The sequence below is a fragment of the Lactuca sativa genome, chromosome 1, assembly GCF_002870075.4.
Source record: "Lactuca sativa cultivar Salinas chromosome 1, Lsat_Salinas_v11, whole genome shotgun sequence".
Taxonomy (NCBI): Eukaryota; Viridiplantae; Streptophyta; class Magnoliopsida; order Asterales; family Asteraceae; genus Lactuca; species Lactuca sativa.
Window position 1 is genome coordinate 131,492,495 of NC_056623.2, and position 23,297 is coordinate 131,515,791.

The following is a 23,297-nucleotide window of genomic DNA, read 5'->3' on the forward strand; positions in this document are numbered from 1 at the left end:
AGACTTCTTCTGGATTCATGCATGGGAAGTCAGCTTGGGTGCGGACATAGTCTTGATTCCTTCTTGTAAGAGTATATTGGATGAAGTGAGCTTTCATGAATTTCCATGGCTTGAACTTCATAACTGCAGATGGTCTATCATTCGACCAGATTTCTCTATTGAGGAAGCATGTTTAGCATGGAAAGGATTGAGTCTTTAGAATTCCATTGGCAGTCTTTTGTGATCAGGTAAGCTGCAGTCAAAGGGCTCAAATACACTGAAGTATTTAGCATTGGGAGAGATTGGAATATCCCAGTAACTGTTCGGTGAAGTATTTAGCATTGTTAGGGATAGTGGTGTTGAAAAGCAGCCGATGAATCTCTTTGTTAAGATTCAGGATTTCATGGCCATGAAAGTTTGTAGTTAGGGAGCGTCTAAGACTGTTGATGGTGGATTGTAATACCGAGATGGTTGTTTCATATGCTTGATGGGTTTCTTCGATAAGTTTCTTTGATTGGATGGATTGATCAGCAATTGTAGATTGAAGATCAGTTTTGATTGCGGATACCTCAGAGATGAGGTGCTCCACAGTTTCCATAACCTGCTTGTGATCAGCCTGTCGAGTGTTGTCTAGGGACCAAATGCCCATTTCCACCTTGAGAGAAGTCCTCTCAATAGCTTATCGTTCACGAGCTTCCAATCTTTCAATCCTTTCAATCAACGAATGCGGTCCTAGGAAATCTTCCGGTTGCGGTTAGGTAGGCTTCACCCCGGCTAGTATATTATCTACCTTGGCTTGTAGATTCAGAAATTCTTTTCTTGAAACAGCTATTTTCTTTTTCTTTTTCTTCTCTTTAGGCTTGGAAGTAGAGTGTTGGGAGCCACTGGAAGCTTCTTCTTCATCGAAGATCATAAGATCATTAGAAGGAGTAGGTTGATTTACCTCATTGATGTCATAGTCATCAGATCCAAAGGTAGGTCCGGAGCTGACTTCAATGGCTGTTCCTTCTTCTTGTGATTCCAGAAATTTGGAGGTTGGAGTGGGCTTTGATGGACCTTTATCAGCAGTCACAATTTGAGCCTTGCGGATTGTGTCAGCCATTTCGTCCATCTAGTCCTAAACTTTGCAAATCGTAAGGACTGTGTTTGCATTGTTGATGGCGTCTGCCCAATACTTTGCCATAGAGAGGATTTCCTGTTGTTTCTATTAAAGCTGTTTTGTTTGACGAGCCATTCTTTCTTGAAATGCGCTACGGAAAGCGGCATATTTCTTTGCTTCAGCTTCATTGGTTGGTTGATACGTACTCCATGAGTCGTTGAGATCTATTCCGTCAATTCCTTCAAAACGCACTGAGGTGTCCCTCGGGTTCACGGATCCTTGCACATTTGTGTTCACCATGCCTAAACCACCTGGAAAAGGTGTAAGCGGAGTAGGATTTCCTGAGCTTCCTTGGTCTCCTTGACCCGTGGTCAAGTCTGGCCTCGGCTCGGTTCTAGCATGAGCGAAAGAAGTGCTCTACATTTGGGATGGTGTTTGAAGTATTTGAGTAACAGAAAAAATAATGGAGTTCAAATCCTCAGGAGACAAGAAATGTAGACGGGAAGCCTTAGAGACCTTAGAGGGAGATTAAGCTTGGTTGTGATCTGATTCGTCATCTGAATGAGCAATTTGTACAAGTTTCCTTTTCTTTGATGCTTCTGCTTTCTTGGGAGCAGCTTTCTTCTTTGTGCGGGTGGTATGTTTCTTTGAGATGTTGTGGGGTCCCTTGTTGGCTTTAACTAATTATTTAAGCCTTTTGGCTAACGGCAGATGTGAGGTAGTAGTAGATGGAGTTGTAGTGCTTTCAGGTTGAGTGGGTTTGGTAGAGGTTACAATTTGTTGAGTGGGAAGAGTTAGGATAGGAAGGTATGTGGCAATACCTTCCGTAGCCTCTATATGATCAGTGACGTCCGCAGTTTCAAGTCTAACCGTAGTCAATATGTGGACAGGTAAACGTCGAATAGGGCAAAAAATTGATTGATCTTTAGAAGGAGTGTACCTTTTCAGATCTTTGGTGACGAAGAAGTCAATATCCTTGCCCATGTTGAGTTTTGCATCCGCATGAAGATCCGAGATGCAGAGGGACTAGAACCTTGAAAAAGTGAGCTCGGTTAGATTTAACTTGGGACTTTCCTTAGGAATGTACTACAAGAAATCATCCCATAAGATCTGACCGTAGTTAACAACGTAGCCAATGAAAATATTCCATACAAGCTCTAGAAGCTTAAGACCCATATTATCAGTGTCTTCGGTCCTTCCAGATAGACTCCGGATCACGAAATGGCAAACAAATCGCCATATCGCAGGCAACTGATTTTTGTTGAACTCACCGATCCCTTTCAATTTCTTTTGGTATCCCATCTGATAGAGAGCAGAGAACATGTCTGAGACACTTGGAGTGAAAATTTTGTTGAAGGATGCACAAGCAGATTGATGGAAGTAAGAAATTTCTCCTTGGTCAAAATAACAATAGAATCATTCACTAGATTCAGATACACCTCTTGGAGATTGTTAAGAGGGCGATAGGCAGAGAAAGCGCATTTGTAAAGTGTCGACGGTGAAACAACATCAGTGAAGGTATCGAAAGGACCAACTGGAAGATGATTCTTCAAAAATTTGATCATTAGCTTGATTGGATCATTGTAGAAAGACTGCACATCAAAAACTGCCCTAAAATTACTTGAAACAATCGATGGCATTGCGTTCCTTGGAGCGGAGTCTGAACCCGTTGGTTGAACAGAAGCAGATGCCTTGGATTGTTTCTTTGAAATGTTTGATTTAACCATTTTCAAAAATTTTGAAGAACTTGCGGAAAGCCAAAGTGCAAGAAGATGATGAAGAAGAAAATCGTCTTAGGGGGTTCAGAAATCGTAAAGCTTTCTTGGGAGGAAAAGAAAGATTTTATAGTGGCGGATTTGAAATTTTATTGGATTTAACCTAATTAAAGAATAAGGGTAAAAACATTTGGTTTTTATTTCGATTAAGGAAATCAATCCCAGCCACTCATGTTTTAACGAAATTTTTTTTTGATAATAAGAAAAACTAAGCATTAAATGATGTGTCAGACCCTGTTGCCCCACGTCTGAAGAACGTGTGGTGAGGGGGTCGATCCGTTGTATAAAGTAGAAGTTGAAACGGATTAGAAGTTTTTGGGGTAGGAGAAGGCACAGTTTAAGGAAAAAAGATTTCTTTTATGGAAAAATGTTCTTTTGTCATCATACCCAAAATAGGTCTGATACAGGTTTATTTAAAAGAATGAAACAGTGATGTGCTGCAAAAAGAATGTTGAATTTTTTAGAATGTTTTTATTATTTAATGAATGATCATTAAATAGCATACCAGGTTCCAATTATTTAAGACGTTATTGTAAATGCAGTTAATGTCATTGTGGATGTTTCTCTACGGTTTGAGAATCCACTACAGATTGTTTCATTTTTACTGCGGTAGATGAAAAAGACTGAAGTAGAACAACTGAGGAGCACACTTGAACAAAGTCAGAAATAACAAACCTTAAGGACCTTGAGGATATAGATATGATATATGGTTGCGGTACACTATGTGTACTGGAGTACATAAATATATTGTTGTACCCAAAATATCCAGCAACTCTGTATGATACTTATATCTGTGACAACCCGAAATTTCTTTCTTTTACAAGAGACCAATTGAATCCAAGTTAGACTCATTTTGTTAACCTTCAACACCGTTTGGGGTCTATTGGAGCGTTCTAAACGTAATACAAATGAGGTAGGAACCGAGAAACAGGATATCACAATGCATATCAAGGAAAATCGGGCAAAGCACTCCAAAACATGGAGTGTGCGGCCACACACTTGAGTGTACAGCCACACACAGGTGTGTTCGGCCACACACCCATTTCCAGCCACACACTCACCTCTATATATAGGGGAGGACCCCCTTCATTCATTCTTTCCTTCTTTGGCTGCAATCTACTTCTCTCTCTACTTTGTCTCTCTAAAAATCTCGTCCAAAGAACACTCTAAGGGCCTCAAGAACGTGAATCACCCCCCATCAATCAACTTGTTTCTGGTAAAACATCTGAATCTAAGCTTAAAACTCATAGTGTTCTTAGTGTTCTTCATGTGATCTTCATCCTTTGAAGGAGTGTGGCCGCACACCTTCATATGGTGGCTGCACACACCTTAAAAACTCTCCAAAGTGAAGAGTTTGGCCTTCATTTACTCATAAGACTTAAAAACACCTCAATATTCGATGTTTTGGGCACAAATTAGGAGTGTACGGCCGCACACTCCTTTGTACGGCCGTACACACACACACGCATTTGTTGTACATTTTGACCATACACTCCCTTGTGTAGTCATGCACCACTCATATACAACCTTATATGGTTGTAACACTTCATAATAAGTGTTTACTAGTGCCTAAAGAGGTCCCACTACAATAAATAGTTATTCCAAGCACTAATTACACACATATATATGTCATTACATGGTTAATAGGATCCGTTTGTGCTCAAGTCCGCAATTAACACTCAACCTCCTAATCTAATCGTACCGTCGCATCACTCACTATAGGTGAGTTCATACCCCTTAATCAACCTTTTAAATGTTTTTATACGTTTTATGGGGGGATACAAGTTGAACCAAACAAGCTATAGTACTAATCATATGTGATTTACAACTTGTTATCAAAAGAATTTTCTATATTTTCAAATTACCATGCCAGTAAAGTTGTTTTAAATGTTTATCAAACTTATTTTCATATTTAGCTGTTCTAAAAACTATTTTCCAACACTTTCAAAAATTATTTTTTGTTTTCAAATCATATCTACACTAATATATTTATATAAGTAAGGATTGAAGGACTTAGAACTTATAGCTCACCTTATTTTTTGTCGTTGAATTCTTAGTTATATATCATGTATATTTGTGTTAGATATAAAAGTCTTCGCTTCATTTCAACACCTTTGTGTATCAAAGGCATTCAACTATCATCTCTATTTAACTATAATAGGTATAGTTAAAGGTTTCCACTCATTACTATTGCTACTATGATACTTACTATGGGAAATACAGTTACGAGTCTATACGTACTATACATTATAAGAAGAGAACACTATACACTATACGAAGAAAATACTATACACTATACGAAGAGAATACTATACACTATACGAAGAGATTACTATACATTATACGAAGAGAACGCTATATACTACACAAAGAGAACACTATATACTACATGAAGCGAATACTATATACTATACGAGAGAATATACTAAAATAGAATGTGAAGCACTACTTCTCGATACAACACTTCGCTATGCGATCGTCGTGTAACCAGGGCCTCCTAGAGGGAGAGCGAACACTATGTGTATAGATCCATACAGGAAGGACACTCCCACATCCCGACTGCAAGCTACAGTCCGAGCCGATTAGGCCCAGGGATGACAAAACATCACTACGCTACATATGACCTGGAGGGTCAACTATTATACTACTGTCACTCAGCATGGTTACATATGAGTTTCACATTCAAACCTTAACTAAGGTCCTGTTTGTTTACCTCTTAATTTCATAATTAAGAGGCAATCTCTTAAAATTTCAGATTCATACCGTTTGTTTGCGTATTATTTTTCGCCTCTTAAAATGAGAAATACCTCTTATTTTTTCAGAGAATAAGCAAAGTCTGAAAAAAAAAAAAGAGAGACGCGCGTTTAAGATGCCCTATTTGCCCCTAAACAGATCGATGCCTCTTCTTTTCTTCCCCTACGTCTGCTTGCTTTGCGTCTTTTCTCCTCAGCATCCAACGACGCCAGGTCGCCGCCCACTCTAATCACCGACGGCGCTGCAGCCAGCAACGTCGCCTTCCTCCGCCACCTCCATCTCCGTCTCGTTCTTCCACCGACTGCAGAAGCCAACCGCAGCAGCCAACAACAAGGTATTCTTCTATTTCTTCTTCTGTTTCTTCATTCTTTCCCCTCGAATTCACTGTTTCTTCTTCTGTTTCTTCCTTCTTTTCCCTCAAACTTGAACATAAAAAAACCGAAATTGTTATGCTATCAGTTGTGCATTTGATGTGTTGGATCATGTTTGTTTTTGGTAGTGATTTTAATGCAATCAGTAACAATCAGATCCACAATCAACTACAGTTAATTACTTGATGTTGATTGTTACACCAATTTAGCAAAACACTTATCTCCAATGTTATACATAATCTACAAAGTTGTCCCCCATGTTGCCCCTCCAGTTTCGATTTGCTATTCTAGGTCGATTTAGGGGTTGGAAATTATTTATCAGGTGACTTTATTAGCTGCCATATGATTATGTGAATAGCATGATGATTTTGATTTTGCATTCGAAGTTTTTGATTATGTGAATAGTATCATGATTTTGATTATATTTGAAATACAACCTGATGGAAGGTTGAAAATCGATTTGTGGCCTTTGTGGAGGTTGTCCCCGATTATGAGGCTGAATTGAAATTATATTTCTTTGATCCAGTTGAATTTGAGTTGGAAGGCTACTGGAACATTGTCTAGAAAAGAATAGTGAAGCATCATTAATGGCTGCAGAGAGGGAGAAGCTCCAAAAGTGTGCCAGTTTGCTCCAGGAATCAAAAGAAATAATCAAACAAGGGATGGATGGTATTTCAGCTATAAAGGGATTTTTTTGTAATTTTCTGCATTAAAAGTGTAAAACTTATATGTTGAGTTTGTAACGGATTATTTCTTGTTTCATTGTCCTAATTTGGAATTTTCGGTGAATTTGTATTTAAAAGCTGTAAACATATGTAGTGGATTAAAAGTTTTGATTTCCTTCAAATTTTGTGTGGTTTTATTAATATTTATTATTATTTTTAAACAAAAGGGTAAAATGGTCATTTTTATCTTCCAGAACAACAATATAGATGTTCCAACCAAACAACATTTTAAAATTCAGATCTTAAAAATTCAGACCCTCTTAAAAATTCAGACCTCTTAAAAATTTAGATCTTAAAAATTCAGATCCTGCCAAACAACCCCTAACATATTAAGAATTAAAGGTAAAACAGACTTCCCGAGGTTTATACACATTTAATACTACCTAGAGTTTACATCTCTACTACATTTAGCCGGCGGTGACACTACTGGGGTAAAAATCTATTCTTCCAATTTCCTTATATGAACGAAATTTAAAACTATATTTTCACACTGACATTTTCACTGGGAAAACTCTTACATTTTCAAATAATCAAACTTACAAATATCTAAGTCTTGGTAAAAGACTACCTTTGTTGGAAAATATAGGATTTTCTAGGGTTCACACTATTTTCAAAACTTGATAACAATTATTGTATTACTTGCTCTCAAACTCTTTTTATGCAAATAATGACACTAAATACTTATGAACTCACCAGTTCTATACTAATACTCGTTTTCAAAATAACTTGTATTCTCAGGTCATCAGTAGGCAGGTACAGATGCAACTTTTGAGAAGATGGAGTATATATATACAAGACTCATCTTTTATTTTGATTATACTTTTGGTGTCTATCTGTACAGAACACGCTTGTATTACAATTATTATGCTAATGCAATGGATGTTGTTGCTTGTCCTTCCTATTATGCATTGTTATGATACTGTACATGACGTTCTCCACCCAAGAACGTATTCCGCCATTCTCGGTTTTGGGGTGTGACAGATTGGTATCAGAGCATTGTTTATAGTGAATTAAGTATATCAACCCATAAAAGATATACGAACTATAAACACTTCGGGATTAAAACACTCTGACCAAGAATATATACTTTTAAGTAATAAAATATTTAACTAAGTATATATAGACATCCACTCGATACACAGGGTCAGTATCATACTAGAACATAACAAAAGTATTAAGATTGTTGAACAGCACAATTAGGCTTAGAGAGATATAGTCAAATCTGGGTGGATGTAGCTTGATCAACTACATCTTCCTAGGACTGGCTAGCATGTGCCTAAGGATGGTTGTGGTGTTGCAACAAGTCTAAAAACTTACCGACTCTACTACAAGAACATTAGAACAAGAATACTATAGGAGTATTCCGTGAGAACTAAAAAGGTCGTTACTAGTAGGGCAATAACTGCTAAGTGGATACTCTACGGTTACATGTGACTAAGGCGTTATAGACTTAGAATCTGTGATCTTTGCTTTACTTCCTGTTCCTTGTTTGGTTGTGGATTTAGAGTTAGGGTCGCTTATTCGAAGGTCTATCTTATTTCGGTCGCATGTAATTAGTATGCACTATGCAAGTATTGGTCTGACTAATAATGATCCTCTTATAAGTATCTTAGATTAGTACGCCTATTAACTATTCTTCCACTTTTCTCACATAGATATCATGGCTGGATTTCATCATGGTGACCCGTACTTCGCAAATCACGGCAATGCGGGATGGCTTGAAGAAGAGCCCGATGAGGAACATCAAATCCCTTTGGATGACCACCAAGTAGAAGGCTTCTCGGATGGGTCTGACTCCGAACCCGAAGTCAACAACCTACCCCCTGTGGCCCCGGTCCCAAACCCTAACCCCCGCCAGGCCTTCCAAGGTCCGATGTCTGCATGGATGGAATGCATAGAGACGTGGAGTGAAGAGCAAAATAAACCCATGCCATTCAATGGAGACCGAAGCTTTTATGACACGAGCGAAGGAGGATCAGCAAACAGAGTCTTGCCCATCCTGGTCCAAAGAGTTTGCCACAATGAAATCCAAGGCAGGATAGCTCTCCAGCGTATCGCAGAGGTTGATACAAATGGAGGATTACACTCCCTTCGCACCAGCCGCCTGGAGCATGCTAGGGAGAGGTCCGCAGTAGACCACGAGGCCTTGCTCCGGGCATTAGCTGAGACTCGGGCTGAAGTCATAGAGCTCCGGGTTCGCCAGAGGGTCTACGAGCGACACCTCATCGACATGGAACGTCAACTGGCCGACCTTAGGGTTAGCTCGAGAAACATCTACCGCCTTTAGCATCTGCGCTTGAATGAAACACTTGTGTATATAATATTCCCATCTTTCAGTATGCTATGTAGTCTTCTAAACTGTCAATCATTTTCCCCTCATATGGTTTGATGTAAGGCCTACTGTTAGGCCGTTTTTCTAGAACTTATTTACATTAGTAATACCAGTACTATTGACAGTTTTCTAACCTATTGGGAAAGGTCTATACTATTATGTCTCCCTACTCGGTATATGACATTGTCTGACAACTTGTCTATATTGATTTAATTCATGAAACGCTCTCATCATACTCAAAATTGTTTCTCACTATTGTCGTCATCCTTATAAATTTTCAGTAAAAGATGCCGCCTCGCAAGCGTCCGATCAGAGGCACGCCTGCGAACCAAACTCCACCTCCTACTCCTCCTCCACAGTTCGATCCGGTGATGTTTCAGATAGCTGTAACCGCAACTGTGACTGTATTTATGGCCCAAATAAATTCTAGAGTTGCAAGTGGAGCCGGAATGGGCACCAACTCTAGACATGGTGAAATCCACTCTCGTACACAGGGGTGTACCTACAAGGATTTCATGAGCTGCAAACCCACGTTCTTCAATGGAACCGGAGGGATCATTGTACTATCCCAATGGATCGAAAGAATCGAAGCTGTCTTTGAGATGTGATCGTGCCCCGAGGAAAGCAAGATTAAGTTCGCTTCTTGCACCTTCACTGAAAGGGCCTTGACATGGTGGAATGGCCATGTCAAATCACTCTCCTTGGTAACAGCCAACGCCATGGGCTAGGATACGCTAAAGGACTTTCTGACAAGGGAGTACTGCCCTAAGGGAGAAATCCATAAACTCGAGGAGGAACTCTGGAACCTTAGGATGAAAGGGACCCACGTGGTGGCTTATACGGCCAGGTTCTGCGACCTGGTAACTATGTGTCCTAACATGATCCCCACTGAGGGCAAGAAGATTGAGCGATACATCTGGGGTTTAGTACCTCCGTATAGAGAACGTTTTAGTATCACGCCCTATGACCTTTGACAGCGCTAAGGAATTGGCCCAAAGGTTGATTGACCATGAAGCTCCTTCCACTCCATCGACGATAACGATGATTGCTACTTCACCCATCAATACATACGACAACAAGAGGAAACGGTGGGACCGGAAGAAGGGAAAATCAACCCAATCCTCTTCAAAGAACCAACAAGTAGTAGTTGTCCGTGTTGCCACTACTCTTGCTGCCCCTGTGCCAACCAAAACATATCTAGGGAACCTGCCCAAGTGCACCAAGTGCCCTTTTCATCATAACGTCCCCTGTCATGAATTGCACTGCACTAACTGCGAAGGGAAGGGCCATACCGTCCGGTTTTGCAAGTCTCAACCCAAATCCATTTCTCAGTTCCCTTGCACGGGAGTAAGCCAGGCCTGCTATGGTTGTGGCGAAGTAGGGCATTTCAAAAGAAACTGTCTGAAAACTGGGAATACTGGAGGAACAGGAAGACTAATTGCTATTGGTCACAATGAAGCAGTAGCAAACCCCACAGTAGTCATGGGTACATTCCTTCTTGATAATTCTTATGCTTGTATCCTATTCGATAGTGGGGAAGAAAGAAGCTTCGTAAATCAAAACTTTAAACACTTACTTAAAAAATCCCCAAAACCATTAAAAGAAACCTTCATCGAAGAAATGGCTAATGGAAAGACAGAGAGTTCTAACGAGCTCTACATGGGTTGCACTCTCACGCTAGATAATCACTCATTCCCAATCGACCTCATACCAGTATCGATCAAAAGTTTTGATGTCATCGTGGGCATGGACTGGTTGAGTCTCCATCATGCCGATATCTGGTGCTTCAACAAAGCCATCCGTCTAAATTTACCGAATAACGAAACCTTGATGATCTACGGGGACAGGCCCAGTACGAGCCTTCGTATCATCTCAAGTATTCAAGCCCAGAAATACCTGCATAAAGTATACCGTGCATTCCTTGCACATGTCGTCGATATGAGCAGGAAAGTGAAAGATCTAAAAGACTTCCCCGTAGTATGCGACTTCCCCGACGTATTTCCAGAAGAGCTACCAGGTCTACCTCCCCAACGTCAGGTTGAGTTCAAGATCGACTAGATTCCAGGAGCTACCGCTGTAGCCAAATTGCCCTATCGTCTAGCGCCTGTTGAGATGCAAGAACAGTCCGGTCAACTTAACGAGCTGCTCAACAAGGGCTTTATAAGACCAAGCTTCTCACCCTGGGGATCACCGGTCTTGTTCGTAAAGAAGAAAGACGAAACGTTCCATATGTGCATCAATTACAGAGAACTCAACAAGCTAACAGTCAAGAATCGTTACCCTCTTCCTCGCATAGACGATTTATTTGACCAACTACAAGGGGCGAGCTATTTCTCTAAGATTGATCTGAGGTCCGGGTATCACCAGTTACGAGTGCTAGAGGAGGATGTCCCAGAAACAAAGTTCTGAACTCGTTACGGACACTTCGAGTTCGTAGTGATGTCATTCGGACTAACCAATGCGCCCGCAGTATTCATGGACTTAACGAATAGGGTGTTCCGACCTTACTTGGATTAGTTAGTCATCATCTTCATTGACAACATACTCGTCTACTCTCGAAGTCAGGAGGAGCACAGCAATCATCTACGACAAATCCTGGAAACCGTACGATCGGAGAAACTCTACAAGAAGTTCTCTAAGTGGGAATTTTGGATTCGAAGAGTCGATTTCTTAGGACACGTGGTTAGCGAAGAAGTAATCGACATGGACCCATCCAAGATTAAAGCTATCGAGAACTGGTCAGCACCAAAGATGCCTACAGAAATTCTCCAATTTCTAGGTCTCGCTGGCTACTACCGTAGATTCATACAGAACTTCTCTCGAACCGCGAAACCCCTTACAACATTGACTCAGAAAGGTGTGGCCTTCGATTGGGGAGAGAAGCAAGAGAAGGCATTCCAAACCCTGAAACGAGCCTTATGCACCACACCGATACTATCCCTCCCCGAAGGGACAGAAGATTTCGTAGTATACTACGATGCGTCAAATCAAGGGCTTGGTTGTGTTCTGATGCAACGAGGTAAGGTCATTGCCTATGCCTCAAGACAGTTGATGACATACAAGGTCAACTACACCACACACGACCTCGAACTAGGAGCGGTTGCGTTCGCCCTAAAGATCTGGAGACACTACCTGTACGGTACAAAGAGCATGATATACACCGACCACAAAAGCCTGCAACACATATTCAACCAGAAGGAGCTTAATATGAGGCAGCAACGGTGGGTCGAGCTACTCAATGACTACGAATGCGAAATTCGTTATCATCCGGGTAGAGCCAATGTAGTAGCAGACGCCCTAAGTCGAAAAGAATATTCTGGTCGAAGAGTCAAGTCATTAACAATGACTATCCATTCGCATCTATCCGCACAAATTAAGGAGGCTCAGCTCGAAGCCTTGAAACCCGAAAATGTGGCGGGAGAATCCCTGCGAAGAATGGATAAGAACTTGGAAGTCAAGGGTGACGGAGCCTTATATCTCATGGACCGAATCTGGACGTCGCGACACAGTGGCTTCAGAGACATAGTCATGAAGGAAGCCCACAACACTCGATACTCCGTTCACCCAGGTTCAGATAAGATGTATCTGGAGCTTAAAAAGTTATACTGGTGGCCTAACATGAAAGCAGAGATCACTACCTTCGTGAGTAAATGCCTTACTTGCGCCAAGGTCAAGGTCAAATACCATAAACCATCAGTTCTACTACAGCAACCAGAGATACCTGAATGGAAGTGGGAGCAGATCACTATGGATTTCATATCCAAGCTACCCAAGACAACGGGTAGGCATGATACCATATGGGTCATCATCGATAGATTGACCAAGTCCGCGCACTTCCTGCCCATCAAAGAAACAGACAAGATGGAGAAGCTCACAAGAACATATACTAGGGAGATCATACGACTACATGTTATTCCCATATCTATTATCTCCTATAGGGATAGCAGATTCGCTTCGCGATTTTGGCAGTTGCTGCAAAACTCCTTGGGTACGAGGCCGGACATGAGTACAACCTACCATCCGCAGACTGACGGACAAAGTGAGAGAACTATCCAAACCTTGGAAGATATGCTATGAGTCTATGTGATTGACTTCGATAAGGCATAGGATACCCACTTACCCCTTGTCAAGTTTTCCTACAACAACAGTTATCACACGAGCATCAAGGCTGCTCCATTGGAAGCCCTCTGCGGTCGAAAGTGCAGGTCCCCTCTGTGTTGGGCTGAAGTGGGTGACACTCAATTAGCTAGAGGACGAGCTCCTAAAAGCACTCTCACAGGTCTGGAGATCATTCGAGAAATGATAGAGAAGATCGTTCAGATTCGTGAATGATTGAAAGCCGCTAGAGACCGACAGAAAAGCTACGCAGACAAACGAAGAAAAACCCTTAGAGTTCCAGGTGGGAGACCGAGTCCTTTTGAAAATCTCACCCTGGAAGGGCTTGACACGCTTTGGAAAGCGTGGAAAGCTGAATCCAAGATACATAGGGCCTTTCAAGATTCTCGCTAGAATCGGCCCTGTAGCTTACAAACTCAATCTACCCCGCGAACTCAATAATATTCATCCTACCTTCCACATCTCGAACCTGAAAAAGTGCCTATCCGACGAGATTCTTGTAATCCCACTCAACGAGATCGACATTAACGAGATCCTCAACTTTGTGGAAGAACCTGTGGAGATTATGGACCGAGAGGTCAAACGAACGAAACTAAGCCGCATCCCAATTGTGAAAATTCGTTGGAACGCCAAACGAGGACCAGAGTTCACTTGGGAGCGTGAGGATCAAATAAAACTAAAACACCCTCATCTTTTTACTTAGATATTGTGTAATAACTTAGTTGTTTGAACTCTAATTTCGGGACGAAATTCCCTCTAACGGGGGGATGATGTGACAACCCGAAATTTATTTCTTGTACAAGAGACCAATTGAATCCAAGTTAGACTCATTTTGTTAGCTTTCAACACTGTTTGGGGTCTATTGGAGAGTTCTACACGTAATACAAATGAGGTAGGAACTGAGAAACAGGATAACACAATGTGTATCAAGCAAAATCAGGCCAAGCACTCCAAAACATGGAGTGTGCGGCCACACACTTGAGTGTACGGCCACACACAGGTGTGTGCGGCCGCACACCCGTTTCCAGCCACACACTCACCTCTATATATAGGGGAGGACCCCCTTCATTCATTCTTTCCTTCTTTGGCTGCAATCTACTTCTCTCTCTACTTTCTCTCTCTAAAAATCTCGTCCAAAGAACACTCTAAGGGCCTCAAGAACATGAATCACCCCCATCAATCAACTTGGTTCTGGTAAAACATCTGAATCTAAGCTTAAAACTCATAGTTTTCTTAGTGTTCTTCATGTGTTCTTCATCCTTTGAAGGAGTGCGGCCGCACACCTTCATATGGTGGCTGCACACACCTTAAAAACTCTCCAAAGTGAAGAGTTTGGCCTTCATTTACTCATAAGACATAAGAACACCTCAAAAATCGATGTTGTGGGCACAAATTAGGAGTGTACGCCTGCACACTCCTATGTACGGCCGCACACACCCACTGTAAAGCCGCACACTCATGTGTGCAACCGCACAGACACATTTCTTGTACATTTTGACCATACACTCCCTTGTGTAGTCATAGACCACTCATATACAACCTTATATGGTTGTAACACTTCAAAATAAGTGTTTACTAGTCCCTAAAGAGGTCCCACTACAATAAATAGTTATTCCAAGCACTAATTACGCACATATATATGTCATTATATGGTTAATAGGATCCATTTGTGCTCAAGTCCTCAATTAGCACTCAACCTCGTAAACTGATCCAACCGTCGCATCACTAACTACAGGTGAGTTCATACCCCTTAATCAACCTTTTAAATGTTTTTATATGTTTTATGGGGGGATACAAGTTGAACCAAACAAGCTATAGTACTAATCATATGTGATTTACAACTTGTTATCAAAAGGATTTTCTATATTTTCAAATTACCATGCCAGTAAAGTTGTTTTAAACGTTTATCAAACTGATTTTCATGTTTAGTTGTTCTAAAAACTATTTTCCAACACTTTCAAAAATTATTTTTTATTTTCAAATCATATCTACACACACACACACACACACACATATATATATATATATATATATATATATATATATATATATATATATATATTCATATAATTAAGGATTGAAGGACTTAAAACTGATAGCTCACCTTATTTCCTATTCTTGTTTGATTGTGGACTTAGGGTATTATGTTATCTGTCTGACTTTCGTTGAATTCTTAGTTATATATCATGTATAGTTGTGTTGGATATAAAAGTCTTCTCTTTATTTAAACACCTTTGTGTATCAAAGGCATTCAACTAACATCTCTATTTAACTAACATAGGTATAGTTAAAGGTTTCCACTCATTACTATTGCTACTATGATACTCATTATGGGCAATACAGTTACGAGTCTATACGTACTATACACTATAAGAAGAGAACACTATACACTATACGAAGAGAATACAATACACTATACGAAGAGAATACTATACACTATACGAAAAGAATACTATACATTATACAAAGAGAACACTATATACTACACAAAGAGAACACTATATACTACATGAAGAGAATACTATATACTATATGAGAGAATATACTAAAATAGAATGTGAAACACTAATTTTCGATACGACACTTCGTTATGTGAACATCCTGTAACCAGGGCCTTCTGGAGGGAGAGCGAACACTATGTGTATAGATCTATACGGGACGGACACTCCCACATCTCGACTGCTAGCTACAGTCCGAGCCGCTTAGACCCAGGGATAACAAAACATCACTACACTACACATGACCTGGAGGGTTAACTGTTATACTACTATCACTCAACATGGTTACATACGAGTTTGAAATTCAATCCTTAACTAACATATTAAGAATTAAAGGTAAAACAGACTTCCCAAGGTGTATACACATTTAATACTACCTAGAGTTTACATCTCTACTACATTTAGCCTGTAGTGACACTGTTGGGGTAAAACTCTATTCTTCCAATTTCCTTATATGAACGAAATTTAAAACTTTATTTTCACATTGACATTTTCACTGGGAAAACTCTTACATTTTCAAATAATCAAACTTACAAATATCCGAGTCTTGGTAAAAGACTACCTTTGTTGGAAAATATAGGATTTTCTAGGGTTCACACTATTTTCAAAACTTGATAAGAATTATTGTATTACTTGGTCTCAAACACTTTTTACGCAAATAATGACAGTAAATACTAATGAGCTCACCAGTTTTATGCTGATACTCGTTTTCAAAATAACTTGTATTCTCAGTTCATCAGTAGGCAGGTACAGATGCAACTTTTGAGAAGATGGAGTATATATATATATATATATATATAAGACTCATCTTTTATTTTGATTATACTTTTGGTGTCTATCTGTACAGAACACGCTTGTATTACAATTATTATGCTAATGCAATGGATGTTGTTGCTTGTCCTTACTATTATGCATTGTTATGATACTGTACATGACGTTCTCCACCCCAGAACGTATTCCGCCGTTCTCGGTTTTGGGGTGTGACAATATCTAAATAGGACCGCAAGCAGATACCAAGAGAGGTCTGCAGTACCTATCAATTCAAAAAGAATTGTGGGTTCAAAGACATCAGCAATTTCTTTATTAGTATTGACAAAAATTAGTTCAATGTTGCCTTTCAAGAAGTGATCTTGGATAAAGTGACACCGTAGTTCAATGTGCTTTGTCTTCGAGTGATGAATAGGATTATGAGAAATCACTATGGCACTTTCTGAGTCACAATAAATTGGTATCCGCAGCATTATGTACACGTAGTCCATGAGTTGCGTTTTCATCCACAAGAGTTGTGAACAACAGCTGGCTGCGGCCACATACTCAACTTCTGTTGTAGACAGTGAGACACAACTTTGTTTCCTTGAAGCCTAGTTGACGAGTCTTCCACCCAGAAGTTGACATCCACCTGAAGTACTTTTGTGATCCAAACGACATCCGACATGATTCGCATCATTAAATGTATGTAGGTAGAAGTCATTCCCTACAGGGTACCAAAGACCAAGAGCTTTGCTCCCCTTCAAGTATCATAGAATCTACTTGGCTGCGGTCATGTGTGACACTTTTGGGTCCGCCTGATACCTTGCGCATACGCCTGTTGCAAAGACAATGTTCGGTCTACTGTTAGTGAGGTACATCAATGAACCAATTATCCCTCGATAAGTTTTGGGGTCCACTGATTCTCCAAATGGATCAGCAGAAATCTTGTGACCGAAGGCCATGGAGATCTTAGCTGAGGAACAGTTGTCCATTGAGTATTTCTTTAGCAGTTTAGAGGTGTATTTCTCTTGATAGATGAATATCCCTTGAGGGATCTATTTGATTTAAACTCCTAGAAAGAAGTTAATCTCTCTATTCATGCTCATCTGAAATTTGTTGTTCATGAGCCTGGCAAAATCATCCACCATCCCCTGATCTGTAGACCCGAAGATGATATCATCCACATATATTTGTACAAGCATAAGGTGATTATCAATTGCTTTTCTAAACAAAGTGGGATCAATCACTCCTCTCTTATAGCCAAATTTGACAAGGAACTCTGAGAGAGTCTCATACCACGCCCTTGGAGCTTGCTTTAAACCATAAACTGCTTTCTTGAGCTTGTAGCAATGATTTGGGAATTCAAGACATTTGAAGCCCGAAGGTTGTTGAAGATACACCTCCTCTTTCAACTCACCATTAAGGAAAGCACTCTTGACATCCATCTGAAGTAATTTAACGTTCTTTTGAGCTGTATACACTAGAAAGATGTGTATAGCTTCCATTCTGGCTACCAGGGCATATGTTTCATCATAATCAACTCCTTCTAGTTGACTATAACCGTTGGCAACTAGCCTTGCCTTGTTTTTGACTACCGCACCAGATTGATCCAGCTTGTTCTTGTACACCCATCTAGTACCAACAATGGTGTGACCTTGCAGTTTTGTAACGAGTTGCCACACACTATTTCGTTTAAATCCTGCTATTTCTTCTTGCATCACAGTAATCCAGTCGGGCTCCAGTAGAGCTTCTTTGATTGTTCGGGGCTCGACAGTGGACATAAATGCTACGTAGTGACAATGATTTGATAAATCTTATGAAAATATGGTTTGAATGCCTGCTAATGGGTTGCCAATGATTTGACCCGATGGGTGGTCCTTTGTCCATACATGAAGATGGGGTTGTAGATGATCAATAGCTGCAGTAGAGCGAATGTCTTCAATGTCAGAAGATTCTGTGGTTGGAGACGGCAGTTCCCCCTAGACTTGAGAACATCTTGTAGAGTCATCTTGGACTGTTGGAGTGAAATTAGCATTTTCTTGAGCAGTTGGGAGACGTACCCCTGGACTGTGGATGACAGCTCTTCTGGAACCTGAGAAGGTTCCCCCTGGATTGATGGAAAAGTGAAAACTCTTGGGTCTGATCTGGTGTCAATATTCTCTATGTTTTCATCATCCGAGTCTGATGAAACTTTTGATGGTTGCGATCCTTTATGGAGAGATGGAGCTGCATCGACTAGTACTGGAATCTCGATGGTTGTCATATGATCCGGAGTTGAGTTTTCCTCTTCAACCAGCGAGGTGGAAGTATTTAAAGACACATCATCGGATAGCGTAGGACCAGATACTTTAGCATGTTGCATTTAGGCTTCTGGAGAAACAAGAACTTCGAATAGCTTAGCAGTCTCTAGTGGATCAAAGAGATCATCATGGTTAACTTCAACTATGTTTAAAGGACCCGGAGAGTTAGGAAGATCACATTCCAGGATTGTTTTGGTTTCGGTGGAGGGATCGGTGTTGCGGACATAGGAATCGTCGAACCTCACGTCAAAGCTCTCGACTATTAGTCTCGTACGTCGTATGAGAACACGATATGCTACTTTGTTGGTTGAGTATCCAAGGAAGATGCCTTCATCAGATTTAGGTGCAAACTTATTGAGATGATCTTGATTGTTGATCAAAAAACATTTCCACCCAAATATATGGAAAATCGTACATTAGGCTTTCAGTTGTTGAGACCCTCATATGGCGTTTTGCTGAAACGTTTACACACTATGCTGCGGTTCTGTACGAAGCATGTATTGGCCACTGCTTCGGCACAAAAGTATAGAGGAAGATTAGCAAAGTTGAGCATTGATCTAGATGCTTCCACCAGAGTTCTATTTCTTCTCTCTACAACTCCATTCTGCTGCGGGGTATAGGGAGCTGAGAAATTGTGACTTATACCCTAGGACACCAAGAAACTATTTAGAAGATAATTGGTGAACTCAATTCCATTGTCGTTGCGGATACGACGCACTGGTAGTTTGATTTGAAGCTCGATCTCCTTAATGATGTTGATGAACACCTGCGGTGTTTCTGACTTGAGTCGAAGAAAGAAGACCCATGTGAAACGTGTGAAGTCATCCACTATAACCAGTTGGTATTTCTTTTGGTGCAGACTGGCTATGGTAGATTGACTGTAGAGATCAATATGGAGAAGTTCCAGTGGTTCTGAGATGGAGGAGTCGATCACCATAGGATGACTTGCTTTGGACTGCTTGCCACTCTCACAGGCAGGGTAGAGAGTATCATTATGAAACTTCATAATGGGTAGGCCACGGACAAGTTCCCATGTGACCAGGTTGTTGATGTACCGGATGTTGAGATGAGCAAGCATGCGGTGCCAGAGCCAACTTACTTTGGATACTACTTTTGATAGGAAGCATAGCTGCAGTTTGCCAATGATCAGAGAGACATCTATGGGATGCATAATACCTTTAGATCTGGATTTGATCAGGCAAGTGCTCCAATCGCTTGACATTATGTAGCTGAGGCAACATAGGAATTTTTAATTGATGCATGATACGAGGTTGCTGGGATAGGTTTCAGGTCTACTTTCAAACCTAGTCCTGGGTGTTTAGGATTTTTTGGAATTTTGTAAGAGTGAAATAAGTTACAAGTTTTTTGAAAAGAATGAGATTTGACATGAGAAGATATCTTTTGATACTGACATTGGCACATAGATTTTTTGTCATTTACCCTGACATTTTGTTAAGTCAGTGGTCTCAGTGAGGGAGTATACTTATGTCCAGTCCGAGGATTGTGAGATCTGACAGTGGTGATGGTGTGATTTGAAGAAGTAGTTTTAGCAGGTTTTACAGGTGTAGGAGCACGTGAAGAGCTTTTGTGAAGTGATTTCTTAAAACTTTGAGGTGAGCTTAGGAGTGCTAGAGTTGGGAAAATACCTTTCCATTTATGAACTTTTTAATGTGATTTTAAAAGAGTTGGATTAGGTTAGATACCCTTCCATTTTGGATTATCTGTGGAATAGATTTGAAAACCATTGCTACCAAAAGAATTTACTTTCTTTTGGGTGGCTTCAAATGAATTAGGAATGGATTTGCAAACTGTACATTCCTTTTTCTTTGTTTTCTTGACTGCAGAGTTTTTGGATAGATAATTTGAGAAAACTAATTTTTCTGGACTCTTAGACTTAGGAATTTTTTCAAATCGCTTTTTTGTAAAGAGTTTCCCACTTTTTACCACGGGATCGAATTTCTTCTTTTAAAGCCTTTTTCGCCTCGGTTTTAGGAGAACCGCAGTTAGTGACATTTAATTGTTGTTTCCTTGAAACCTTTGGTAACTTTGTTAAGCGAGGACTTGATTCATCTGAACTGGAGAGTTCATGATTCAGTGAACATTGACCAAATTCAAAATTTTCGATTGGCAATTCATGATGAATTGGTTGAATGGTCACAATACTTTTGACTATGGTCTGTGGTGTGGAGTTTTGAACTACGGCGGAATAAGTCTGAGTGGGTACATTTGCAAGACATTTGATGGATGGTAAATGGTTAGACTGCGGTTCATGACTGCAGTAAGGGACACTGCGGTCTGACAGTAGAGATGGGAAGTCCATTGAGGCTTAGAGACCTTCCATAACAGTTTCCTCATCAACTACGGATGATTTCTGAGAACCGGAATGAATTATGCTATTCATAGGGTCAGAAAGTTCAGGGAGAATTTCCTCGATAACACAATTGTTACTCAGATCATGAAGTTTACCAAAGCGAGCTTTGATACCCTCAAGAAAGGTTTTATCATTGGCCGGAAACAGAAATTTATGATTAGGAGGGACATAGGGATGGTCTGGAGTGAACCGGGGTGATGAGTCCATTGCGGTAGGATACCCATTGGACCAACCACAGTTGTAATTATTGTCAACGTTTCCAATATTAACAAGATTCTTGATGGCTTCACTTTCATTAAAGAGCTTTTCAATTAAAATATTTAAGCGTAAAATTTCACTCTGAGCTAAATCCCTCTGATTCAAAGCTATTTCTAATTGTGTTTCACTTAACATCCTAGCATCTTTCTCTAACATTAAGTCGTTTTCTAACATAGCCATTTTGATTCTTTTGTTGTCCAAACGTGCTCCAACATGAAACATCTCCTGGGACGCAATGTTCTTCTCATCTAACGCTTTATTGTAGTTTGTAAGGAAGGTAGCACACGTGTCATTAAGAGTGTCTATGAAGGGCTGACAGTCATGCACGCTATAATTTAGAATTTGAATCATAAGTTTTACCTGTTCGACAATGCTTAGTGTTCCATGTTTCGCCTTGTAGCAATGATTCTTCTTCAGATTTGTGGAACCATCCTCGTCAGCAGTTGTTACCATACAAAATTTTCCCTTTCCTCTGCCGTTGCTGATGCCCTCATCTTCATCTCCAGATGACCAGACCCGATGATCTTTCTTTACTTGAGCAACATACGCTCTTCCCTTTTCCTTTTCCTCCATTTCTTGAGCCATTCTGAGATAGAATGCTCTATCTTTTACTACATTTGCTTTGCAATCTTTGGCAAAATGATTCTCTTTGTTGCACTTGAGACATATCTCAACATCACTTTAGTCTTCCGAAGGATTACAAGAGTCAGTGCTTTGAATGGACTTCAGTACTTCTTTGGTTTGAGTATTTTGGGACTGCGGTGGAGGGTGAGGGTGAGGGTTTTTAGTGAAACGATAGTGATTGTTTTGGAAGTTGCGGTTGAAAGGTAGTTTGTTGTATTGTGGGTTTTTTCGGAATGAAGGAGGTGGTAATCTATTGAACTGTTGACTACCAAGAGCTATTGCATTCTGGAACTCTTCTTCGTCATCATACTCTGAGTCTGCTTCATATGACTATGGTGGAGAGTCATACGAGGTGAGATATGATATAGAATGAGTAAATTGTGCTACGAGAGCAAGTGGACCACCGAAGTCTGCACAGTCCTTGAGTACCGTAGACTCTTGGGCTTGCAGTTCTCCGTAGAGCTTATAGAGAGACAGGGAATGAATTTCCCAATCCCCTTGAACAACCATTTTAGCTATCGTCCAGTGTCTTCCCAAACCATTCAAGAACTGAAGGTTTGTTTCATGGTTGCTTCTTACGGTGCCATCATTTTATAATTTAGTCACTATCAGATTAAACCTCTTGAATGAAGCTTCTAAGCTTTCTCCCGCATGAGCATTAAAGTTGTTAAACTCATTGAGTGCAGTAGTAAGCCTTTTATCTTGGGCTTGTTTAGTTCCTTCATACAGGTTCTTGAGGACATCCCATATCTCTTTTGCTGATTTACAGTTTATGATGATATCGAAGTTGTTAGGAGCAATTCCACATGAAATCTCATAAAAAGCAATAGTGTCACTCTCCATTTTGTCAAGATCGTCTTTGGTTGGACGATTCAAGGCTGCTTGACCTTCTCCTAGCCTAGTTGTGGCTCCATCGGCTTGTACTGGGGTAAGAACAGGAACATGAGGTCCTTCTTCAACAAACCTCCATATGTCTCTTCCAAGTCTTCTTAAGTATCTCTCCATTCACTGGGACCAGTGATGGTATTCATTTGCCACAAGTATTTGTGCTCTATTCGAACCACCAACACTGTTTGATACATTGAGAGACAATGCATGTGCCATATTTCGTAGTTTTGAATTTTTTTAAGAAATGAGCTTTAGTGTTATAGAAAGCCTTTTGAAGATCAGAGTTTTGATTCAAAGAGCAACCACTTTGGCTCTGATACCAATTGTTGAGAGAAAAACTTGAGACACACTTGAACAAACGTTAGAACAAGTATAGTTACGGAATAGTTTATCTCAAAGGATCTAAAAAGCTCAACAATAATAGTAAGTTAGAGTTAGATAATTAGTTGTAACAACC